The sequence below is a fragment of the Dipodomys merriami genome, unplaced genomic scaffold, assembly GCF_024711535.1.
Source record: "Dipodomys merriami isolate MVZ:Mamm:240054 unplaced genomic scaffold, mDipMer1.0.p SCAF_19, whole genome shotgun sequence".
NCBI classification, from domain to species: Eukaryota; Metazoa; Chordata; class Mammalia; order Rodentia; family Heteromyidae; genus Dipodomys; species Dipodomys merriami.
The window spans coordinates 12654345-12664962 of NW_027203270.1; the positions used below are offsets into that span (position 1 = coordinate 12654345).

Here is a 10618-nt window from a genome sequence, read left to right on the forward strand (position 1 = left end):
CCTCCATCCCTGCAATTCCTCATCAGTATAAAAGCTACCTCTTGTGAAAATTAAAATATGTTTATGACTCTAAGTATCACTGTTGGGAGCCGACAGTAAAACTCCAAGGTCATCTTGACCCTTGTGCTCACTTGAAGGCACGTACAAGGAACTGGCTTTCATGAATAACACCAGGTGTCCGGGTTTGCCTTGCTATGTCTGTAGAATTTGCTTTACTTTCTATCAGTTGACCTTGTCTTGTTTCTTTCTGCACCCTTGTTTTTATTAAAGACTTTCCTTGCTTTTCTGCACTATGGTGACCTTAGGTTACCTCTTGACTTCTAATTGTATAAATAAGGAGAGTTAAAAATAAACGGGGCTGCAGTCTTGAGCTGCAGACTTCCCGACCCCATCCTTTGTCTTATGTCTTTATTTTTCCGTCCTCGCCCCCTAAATCAGGAGTCCCTTTCGTTGCTGGCTGGTTCCGGCAAGTGGCGCCCGAACAGGGACCCTGAAAACCTGGGATCAAGGCAGAGGACCCCGCTAAGGTAAGAGGACGGGTCCGGAAAAAGAGCCGGTGATAGTATAGTCGGGAGTAAGAAATTATGGGGCAAGGAAACAGCCTCACGTTATACGTGCAGGCTCTCAAGGGTATGCTTCACGCTCAAGGAGTGAAAGTTAGACAGAGTCAGTTAGAATGTTTCTTTCACTTTGTTGAGGAAGTATACCCCTGGTTCCCGGAGGAAGGAACCATTAGTTTTAAAACTTAAAAAAAAAAAAAAAATTCGGAAAAAAGGATTCAGGGACACCATGATGCAAATGACCTGTAAGTTAAAACATTGCTGCTTTGTGATTGTCTGGTATCTGTGTAGCCTGCAGGTTCTGTATTGGGGTTGGCAAGAGTCTTGGCGGACGCGCTATAAGACAGCCAACGGGGCCGGTGGGAGACGTTCCCTGGATCCCCATCAGGGTTAACTATCCACTAGTGCGGACATTTGGGCCCGTCTGTACTCTGGCACCTTCTGTCTGACAGCCTACAACGCGCATGCTGTAAATGTGTTTTGTCTCAATGCTTGTGTATATGTATTTTGGAATTCTTGGAATGTTTCTTCTCTCAGATTCATCCTGATGCGAGAGCCCGGAGGAGACTGGCTAACACCCCCTCAATATCTGTTTCTCTCTAGCTCCTTCTTTTTTACTTACACTTTAAACTGACCCCCTTTCTACCCTTCACTGCCACCTCCTCCACCCTCTCTGGATCCAGAAGTAGGGGAGTGATGGGTGGTGAAAAACCTGGAGGATCTAACAATAACTTAAAAGGGGCCAGCAGGGAGAACTCGCAGCCAGATAAAACTGCCACTGACCACCTGCAAGTGACACCAGCATGATCTTAGCCTCGGGCCTTGGCCCAGGGGGTCTGAGTATGGGGGAGAACCTGTCAGTCTGAGGGGACGGCCGCTAGGGACTTCTTTCCCTTGCCCCAAGATGACTGGGAATTCTCCTCCACCTTGGAAGGCCCCTGGGTCAACGTTTGCAGGAATCTAAAAGAAAAATCTTCCGGAGGTGAGTAGGGGGGTTCGAGTCCCCGGGGCCGAGGCCCCTGGTAAGTGGGTTTGAGTCTCACTTGTGAATGGTGGTGAGATGTTGCCCCACTCACTGAGACCTGATTTTGTCTTTGTGGCCACTTGTTTGTCTTGTTTACTTTAGTGTGTTTGTTCGCTCTATGTTTTCTGAGGTAGGGAAGTTCTGGGTGAGCGTGGCAGGCTCACTCAGAGACTTTGGATTCAGCTTGCTGAGTGAAAACAGCACAGAGTTCTGGTAGAGATAAAGATAAACTGGGGCCCATTAGTCCCAACTCAGCTTTTGGTTGTTGTCTTGTCTAGTTCTGTTTTAGAATTGGTACCAGTTTTAAATGTACGTACAACTGATTTTGATTTTTGCGCGCTTTAAGATCTGTGTGTGTTTTGTATGTGTCTGTGAACATGTTCAAGATAAAAATTATCAGTATGCTGTAACAATTGGGTGAGTTTAAGTTTAAAATTCAAAAGGTTATGAGGTTTGGACATTACCAAAAATTTTAAAGAATTTTCACATTGTTTTAAATGACTTTTTAAGGATTCTTTAACTTAAAAAAAATCTGGTATTTTAAAATGCATAAGGCTGTTTACACTGTAATCAAGTTATCTGGCTTAACAAAAATGCATTGGCTGTTTGAAATTTAGTTCTCTTGGCTAAAATTTGGGGATAAATATTAAAAGTTTAAATATAAAAGTTTGTTTAACACTGTAAAAGACATTACCTGTTCTGTCTGTCTAAAACTGTGTATTTTCATTCAAAAACCAAGAGATAAGAAAAGGAAAAAACTTTAAAGCCAACAAAAGACCTATCTTTAGGGGTAAGGGGTAAACAGGTAAAAGTGCAGTTCAGCTGGTCATACATAGTGGGACGGGCCATGGGAGGAGTCCACGCATGGTGAAAGAGGACAAGCTGGCACAAACGCAGTTCATCTTACCCTAAAGAGTGAGATTAGGTGTGTGCCCATTCCACAGGAGGGGCCAAGTGGTCCAGCTTTGTTCTGTCCTTTCTCCCTACAGATAAATACTAAAAACATGATGGTAAAAATTAGTGATGTGATGATCTGATTAGTATTGCTAAAACTGCCCCTTGGACTTAAAAAGAGTATTAAAAAATGTTTTTGTATAATGTGACTTGCTTTCAATGATGTTCTATAATTAGGATATGTTTTTAAAAGTCATAAATGTGTTAAGTTTAACTTCTTGGTACAGTGATGGTGATAGTAATTCTTGCATTAAAATTTTTTTTAAGTTTAAAAGTTTTAATGTGTATATGTTTTAAAACAAGCAGCCAAGAGACAATGAATGACACTTGGCCTCAAGATTTTAAGGGATTTTTTTAAATGTAACTAAAAACTAAAATATAAAATAATAAAAGAGATTAATAGGAGGGTTAAAAAATAGGAATGGATTTTTGGATATAAAGTTTAAAAGTAAAATTGTTCTTAACATTTGCCTCAAAGTGAAAAAATTAGGATTACCAAAATAATTGCTTAATTGCTATTCCAGTTTTCTCTTATAGGTTTTTTAAGTTTCCAGCAAGCCAAGAGCAAAGCACAGAGGATTCTTATAAGTTTGTCAGATGTAACTTTGGCTCTTAACAAGTTTCAGGTAAGAGCATGCTTAATAGCTACTTCTATGTTGACCACCTTGTTGCTTTTAATTGGAGTAAAGTGGCCTTTTATAAGACTCATTGATCTGCAAACTGGTTCAAAGCCAGCCCGGGCAGAAAAAGGTCCCTGTGAGACTGTCACCTCTACTCAGCCAGCAGAGTGCTGAAAGAGCAAGCAGAGTTGCTTTGGGACTCATAGTAGCAGAGTGCTAGCCTCGAGTTGTAGAGCTGAGGAAAAGTTCAAGTCCAGCAACCAGCTAAGGGAAATGCAAATGAGGCATTTATCTCAGTGTAGAGAAAACACTCCTGGGACAAGAGCAATGGAGGAGCATCCAGAGGCAGTAAGCCACTGCTTGGATGGCAGAAATGTCAGATCCTAGAGTCATTTGTGAGTGGCCCTTCAAAAATTGGTCACAGCCAGGAGGTCATGGGAAGATAGGTTGTAAGCATGCCTAATATCCATGACTATCTACTTTGTAGGGACAGAAACTTATAATAGTACTAAAAGGCTAAAGTTATAAATTGTGGGGTATGGTTTAAATCCCAACCCCTGTATGTGCCAAAAGCCCTAATTGACAGTAACTTTTGAGCTAACACCAGCTACATAAAATTTATCTGATCAAGAAAAAGGTTTGTAAACCTGAGAGTGTGTTTCTATTAACATCTGTCTATAGGCCTGCACAGGTGACTTAGGTATTGTTAGAGTCACTAGAGGTCACATTCCTAAAGATGCTTTTACAAACCAGAGTGTGAAACAAGCTACACTGCTGTAGCCGGAGAAAAAGTCTGTGCATTTGTCAAAGTTAAAATATTGTTCTTAATGACATCTAACCCTGGTAACCTCTTTGTAAAATAGACTAAGGTTATAGGTTCCTGGCTAGGTAAGACAACACCCCTGAGTCAGCTTGGAGAAGTTACAGAAGATGAATCTTCGCCCATCATCCCCTTTTTAGAACAAGGGATAAAAGTCATAAAAAAAAAAAAAAGGTGACAAAATAGACAAAAGAAAAAGACATGGAAAATAGTAGTACAGGCCTGAGCTCTGTATATCTGCCTAGAAAATCAGCCTTATTAAAAGAACTATCTAGTTAAAAAAGTTGTCATCTTGGTAAATTGTCCTGGGCTATTGTCTAAATAGTCTTAAAAACTAGTGGGGCCACAACCTGCCAAGCCTATATATTACTTGTATCCTTAACCAGTCTGTATAGAAATTTACAGCCCAACACGAGGTGTGACAGTCCCTTGGGGCCACTGAGAGACCCTGCTGCTGCTGCTGCTGCTGCTACAGCCTGACAGTCACCTGGAGAAAATCTACATCGTTACCCTGACCACCTCCACCGTGGAAAAAGTAGACTAAACTCCTGCCTGATTCCATCTTTTGGATGGCTTTGCTTTGTCCATGTTACCATATACTTATTCTAATTTTATTATGGCTACTCCCCTTGCTGGGGAGACTAGCAAGCATTGTATTTCCCATTCTCTGCGTTGTTTCACCACTATGGGACTTCCTAAATATATTAAAACTAACAATGGTCCAGGATATGTTGGACAAGCTTTTCAAAATTTTTGTAAATCTTATCAGATTATTCACACTACAGGTATTCCCTATAAGCCTCAAGGTCAAGGAATTGTTGAACGAGCTAATGGTTTGCTCAAACTTCAAAGTTTTAAATTAAAAGGTGGGGAATTATACCCCATCTCTCCTGTTAATATTCTTTCTCATGCTTTGTTTGTACTAAATTTTTTAAACATAGATTGTAATGGCCTTACTGCAGCACAGCGTTTTTGGGAAAAAAGAGAGCAAAGAGCTTTTGCTCAAGTAAAGTGGAAGGATCCCTTAACAGGTGCTTGGCATGGGCCCCATCCGGTTTTAACATTGGGTCGAGGACATGTTTGTGTTTTTTTGCAGGAAGAAAATGACACCCGCTGGTTGCCTGAACGCTGCGTTAGGATTGTGGAGACTCATTCAGATGACACAAATGCTGACACATTGGGCTTACGTGCCAGATCCCCTGATTGTGCATGCTACAACTTGGGAGGGAGTTGAAGTAATCATTCACGTGAATAGATCAGCATTCAATACAGCCCCCGATCCCTTCATCCAGCACACCAAGATGAGAGATATCTCAGCTTCAGATATTGGAACTCCTTTTTGCATTACCACCAGCTCTAAAGGCTCCATTCCAGGCTGTATTATAATGCTATCCATGACTCATAAAATTTGATTCCCAGACAAAAATCAAATGTACTATATACAGATGACATCTTTGCCAACTGGGCACTTAGTTTATGCAAATTCTACTCCATCCTATAGGATACCCCATTACATTAATTCTTCACAAGTAGTAGAATCTACAGGAGAGCCTCATCCAATAAGGTGTAGGCATGTGCAGCCATTTGTTACCAATATTTCTGGAACTAATTCTCAATTAATGGACTGGTCTGGAGCTAATCTTACTAATAAGTACAATCTTGGACTGTGGTGGATGAATGGGCATCCTCAACATCATGTTTGGATGCTGGTAGCTGCACTCAACAACATAACCTGGCCCAATTCATCCCTTTTAAAAAATATTATAAATTGTGTATCACCACCCCATGTCATTATGTATGGACCATTTAATATCTCTGTAGGAGCTAATTATTTTAATGTCACCTGTTCTAATTGTTCTTTTATTAATTGCTTGTATAGCAGCATAACTGAATCCATACTTATTGTTAGACAACCACCTTTTGTTATGCTTCCTGTAAATATTTCTGAAACTTAGTATAAAGATTTTGGTATTCAGGTGTTAAGACAATTGAAAGAACTAATGCGCCCTCTTCAATTTTTTGGGCTACTTGTAGCTCATGTTTTGGCCTTTATTTCGTTAGCTGCCTCTGCAGCGGCAGCTGCTGTGACACTAACACAAAATGTTGAAACTGCCCATTATCTTAATCAGCTTGCCCATAATACACAAGCCCTACCTCTGGACTCTAAAGTGGCAAAAACTGTTTTAAAAAACTGTTTAAACAATTTCAATGCTATATCCCTTCCCTGACTTATGTTAAAGGATTGCTAATGTCATTGCTTGGCCTGGGAATGCTTTTGCTGATGGTTTTTCTATGTACTACAAAACTCTCTTATGAGTTTAGCCAGCCAGCTACATAAGATCAAGCTCCAAATAAATGAATTCCCCCTGAGAGGAACTGCAGCCAGAGACGGGTAAGAGGGGGTGCCAGTCTGACCAACCTAAGACAGGGCCTTCAGCTTTGCTCTGAAGAAGTTCCCAAAGACGGGTAAGGCAGACAAGGTGATCCACCCAACCTAAGACAGGCGGGTTCGCTTCTTCAAAAAAGAGACGGGGGAGATGTTGGGAGCCGACAGTAAAACTCCAAGGTCATCTTGACCCTTGTGCTCACTTGAAGGCACGTACAAGGAACTGGCTTTCATGAATAACACCAGGTGTCGGGGTTTGCCTTGCTATGTCTGTAGAATTTGCTTTACTTTCTATCAGTTGACCTTGTCTTGTTTCTTTCTGCACCCTCATTTTTATTAAAGACTTTTCTTGCTTTTCTGCACTATGGTGACCTTAGTTACCTCTTGACTTCTAATTGTATAAATAAGGAGAGTTAAAAATAAACGGGGCTGCAGTCTTGAGCTGCAGACTTCCCGACCCCATCCTTTGTCTTATGTCTTTATTTTTCCGTCCTCGCCCCCTCAATCAGGAGTCCCTTTCATTGCCGGCTGGTTCCGGCATATCACTATTCCACAATACTGTGAAATATGTGAAATTTATGTAATCACCTAATCTCAATTAAAGAAAAAAAAAGTGAGAGAAGGGAGATGGGTGACAGGGCTGGGAAGGTGGCTCAGTGGTAGAGCGCTTGCCTTGCATGCCTGAGGCCGTGGGTTCAATTCCTCAGCACCACATAAGCAAAAAGAAAAAAGCCAGAAGTGGCACTGTGGCTGAAGAGCTGAGGAACAGCACCCAGGCCCAGAGTTCAGGCCCCATGACCAGACCCAAAAAAAAAAAGAGAGAGAGAGAGAGAGAGATGGGTGACAATGTTGTTAGACACTTTTGTACTCATATACCATTTTATAGAATGGGAACGTCTTTGTACAACTACTTTAAGATAATTATATATACATATATACACACATATATATTATATATATAAGCTACATCATACTCACAAGACAATATGTTGGAAATGATCTGTACAACTTGAAAGGGAAGGGGATTGGAAGGGAGAAAAAAGAGGGAGGGGATAACAAGTTCAACAGAAATGCACTTATTACCTTACTTATGTAACTGTAACCCCTCTGTACATCACCTTAACAATAAAATTTTTAAAAAAAATTTTAAGCTACCTCAAAGAGCTGTTGGGAAAGAATGGGATCTGGTATGTTGACAGTGTTATTATAGCTGGGTGTGGTGGCATGTGATCCCAGCTAAGGGGAAGGTCATAGGTAGGGAGGATTGTAATTTGAGGCTGGCTCTGGGAAAGAAACTTGAGACTTTACCTGAAAAATAGTCAAAGCAAAACAGGCATCACACCTTTAATCCTGATTACCCAGGAGGCTGAGATCTGAGGATTGCAGTTCAAAACCAACCCAGGCAGCAAAGTCTATAAGATTCTTGTCTCCAATTAACTACTGGAAAACTGAAAGTGGTGCTGTAGCTCAATGTGGTAGAGGCCTAGCCTTGAGGGAAAGGCTCAGAGACAGTACCAAGGCCCTGAGTTCAAGCCCCATAACTGACAAAAAGAAAAAAGAATAAAAGGACCTAGAATGTTAGCCATTTCATGGGCACTTCCTGGAGAACATGGTAGACTGTAAATCAATCCTTATCTTTTTTTTTTTCCTGGTCCTGGGGCTTGAACTCAGGGCCTGGGCACTATCTTTGGGCTTCATTTTGCTCAAGGCTAGCACTCTACCACTTGAGCCACAGTGCCACTTCCAGTGTTTCCTGAGTAGTTTATTGGAGATAAAAGAGTCTCACAGATTTTCTTTCCTATCTGGGTTGATTTCAAATTACGATCCTCGGATCTCAGCCTCCTGAGTAGCTAGGATTACAGATGTGAGCCACCAGTACCTGGCCATATTTGTTTTTAATTAGCACTCGCAGTTAAAAGTATTTTGAGTCTTCCCCAAAGAAAAAGGAAAGGAAAGGGCTATCATTAATAGTAGGCTATCATTTGGCCTTCTCCTACCCTAGGAGGAATAGTGGGAGGGGGAGAGGAGGGGGCCTGTAGGGTATCACCCTATGCTCCTGGGTGCTTCCCATGTCAGAACCAGCAAGGGAGGAGGCAGTCAGCTGCTGAGGGAGGAGGCAGTCAGTCGCCTGTTCTGCTGCCGAGCCGCTCTGGTCCCTTAACTCTCTGGGCCTCAGTTTTATTGCCTGTAAAATAGATCACAGTACCTGCCTCACCTCCCTATCATTTGTTATTTGTCCAGTAATTCAGAGTATTTATTGAGTACCCCTTATTTACCAGGCACCCCACTGAACACAACAGTGAAAGAACTAAGACAAATATCAATGGCTCACATCTGTAATCCTAGCTACTCCGGAGGCAAAGAGCTGAAGATCTCACACTCAAAGTCAGCCAGAGGAGGAAAGTCTGTGAGATTCTTCATCTCCAATTAACCACCAAAAAGCTGGAAAGTGAGCTGGGCACCCATGGCTCACACCTGTAATCCTAACTACTCAGGAGGCTGAGATCTCGGATCAAAGCCAGCCCAGGCAGGAAAGTCTGTGAAATTCTTATCTTGAATAAACCACTAGAAAACTGGAAGTGGCGCTGTGGCTCAAGTAGTAGAGAGCTAGCCTTGAGCTGAAGAGCTGAGGGACAGCGCCCAGGCCTAGAGTCCAAGTCCTACGACTGACAAAAAAAAAAAACAAAACTGGAAGTGGAGCTACAGCTCAAGTGGTAGAGGGCCAGCCTTGAGCAACAAAGCTAAGAAATAGAGCCCAGGCCCTGAGTTTGAACCTCAGTACCAGCACAAAAATAAGAACTAAATAATTAAATTCTTTGCGTGTGTGTGTGTGTGTGTGTGTGTGTGTGTGTGTGTGTGTGTGTGTGTGTGTGTGTGTGTGTGTGTGTGTGTAGGAGGGGGGTGGTCATGAGGCCTGAACTCTGGGCCTTGATGTTGTCCCTCAGCATTCCAGCCTAAGGCTAGTGCTGTACCACTTGAGCCACAGCACCACTCAGGCTTTTTCTGCCTATGTGGTGCTGAGGAATCGAACCCAGGGCCTCATGCATGCAAGGCAAGCACTCTACCACTGAGCCACCTTCCCAGCCACAAATAAATTCTTGAAATTATTTCCAAGATGAAGAACGAAGGCTGGGAGAGGCCAAGGTCCCTCAGATAGGAGTAGGGGAGGGTGTGGCCCGCATGCCCTCTAGACTAGAGGCCTCTCAGCTTTGGTGGAGCGAGTCCCTTCTCTCCTCACACCATCTCGGGGTTTGTTTTCATCTTGCTGATTGAAAGCTAAGTCTTAGGCAGGACATGATACCCGTGTCTTCTCCACCTCTCCCACTCCAGCTCCACCCACATCCATCTCTTCACTCTGACCTCAATGGTTTCCTCAGTCCCTTTTCCTTTTGTCTAGCAGACTCCTACCTCAGGGCCTTTGCTTGTGCCATTCCTGCCACCTGGAATGTTCTTTTCCCAGATACTTACCAAATTTGTTCCCCCACCTTCTGGCCTCTCCTCAAATGTTCCCCGACTCTCTGATTTATTACAGCAACACCATTTTCCTACCTTCTGTCCGTTCCTCCTGGACCTCTTATCTTTTTTTTTTTTTTGGTCCGGTTGTGGGGCCTGAACTCTGTGCCTGGATGCTGTCCCTCAGCTCTTCAGCTCAAGGCTAGCGCTCTACCACTTGAGCCACAGCGCCACTTCTGGCTTTTTTCTTTTTTCTTATGTGGTGCTGAGGAATAGAACCCAGGACCTCAGGCATGCAAGGCAAGCGCTCTACCACTGAGCCACCTTCCTAGCCCTGGACCTCTTATCTTAATGGGTACTTTCCATGGTATTGATTTTTTCCATGGTATAGATTTTTTTTTTTTTTGGGTCCGGTTGTGGGGCCTGAACTCTGGGCCTGGGCGCTGTCCCTCAGCTCTTCAGCTCAAGGCTAACGCTCTACCACTTGAGCCACAGCACCACTTCCAGCTTTTTTCTTTTTGCTTATGTGGTGCTGAGGAATCAAATCCAGGGCCTCGAGCATGCAAGGCAAGCGCTCTACCACTGAGCCACCTTCCCAGCCCCCATGGTATAGATTTTTAAGACTTTCTATAGTCTCCAAGTTTGTGAGGCTTCCTTTGGTACTGCATTCCAGCACATAGAATGGAGCCTCTTATCTTCCAGATGCTCTAAAGACTTTGGTTGAATGAATACATGAACCTCTGACCATCTCAAAGTTCCCTTTCTAGGGCTCCCCAGCTGGACTCCAAGCATGTGACAGTG

At 42.9% G+C, this 10618-nt stretch overlaps 1 long non-coding RNA gene across 1 annotated transcript; it reads left to right on the forward strand.

Moving 5' to 3' along the window:
* The first annotated feature begins 439 nt into the window (after positions 1-439).
* LOC138830697 (uncharacterized) lies at positions 440-6783 on the forward strand. Its single transcript, XR_011373055.1, has 3 exons — positions 440-527; positions 3063-3164; positions 5075-6783. It is a non-coding gene; the product is annotated as an uncharacterized lncRNA (long non-coding RNA).
* Positions 6784-10618: the final 3835 nt, after the last annotated feature.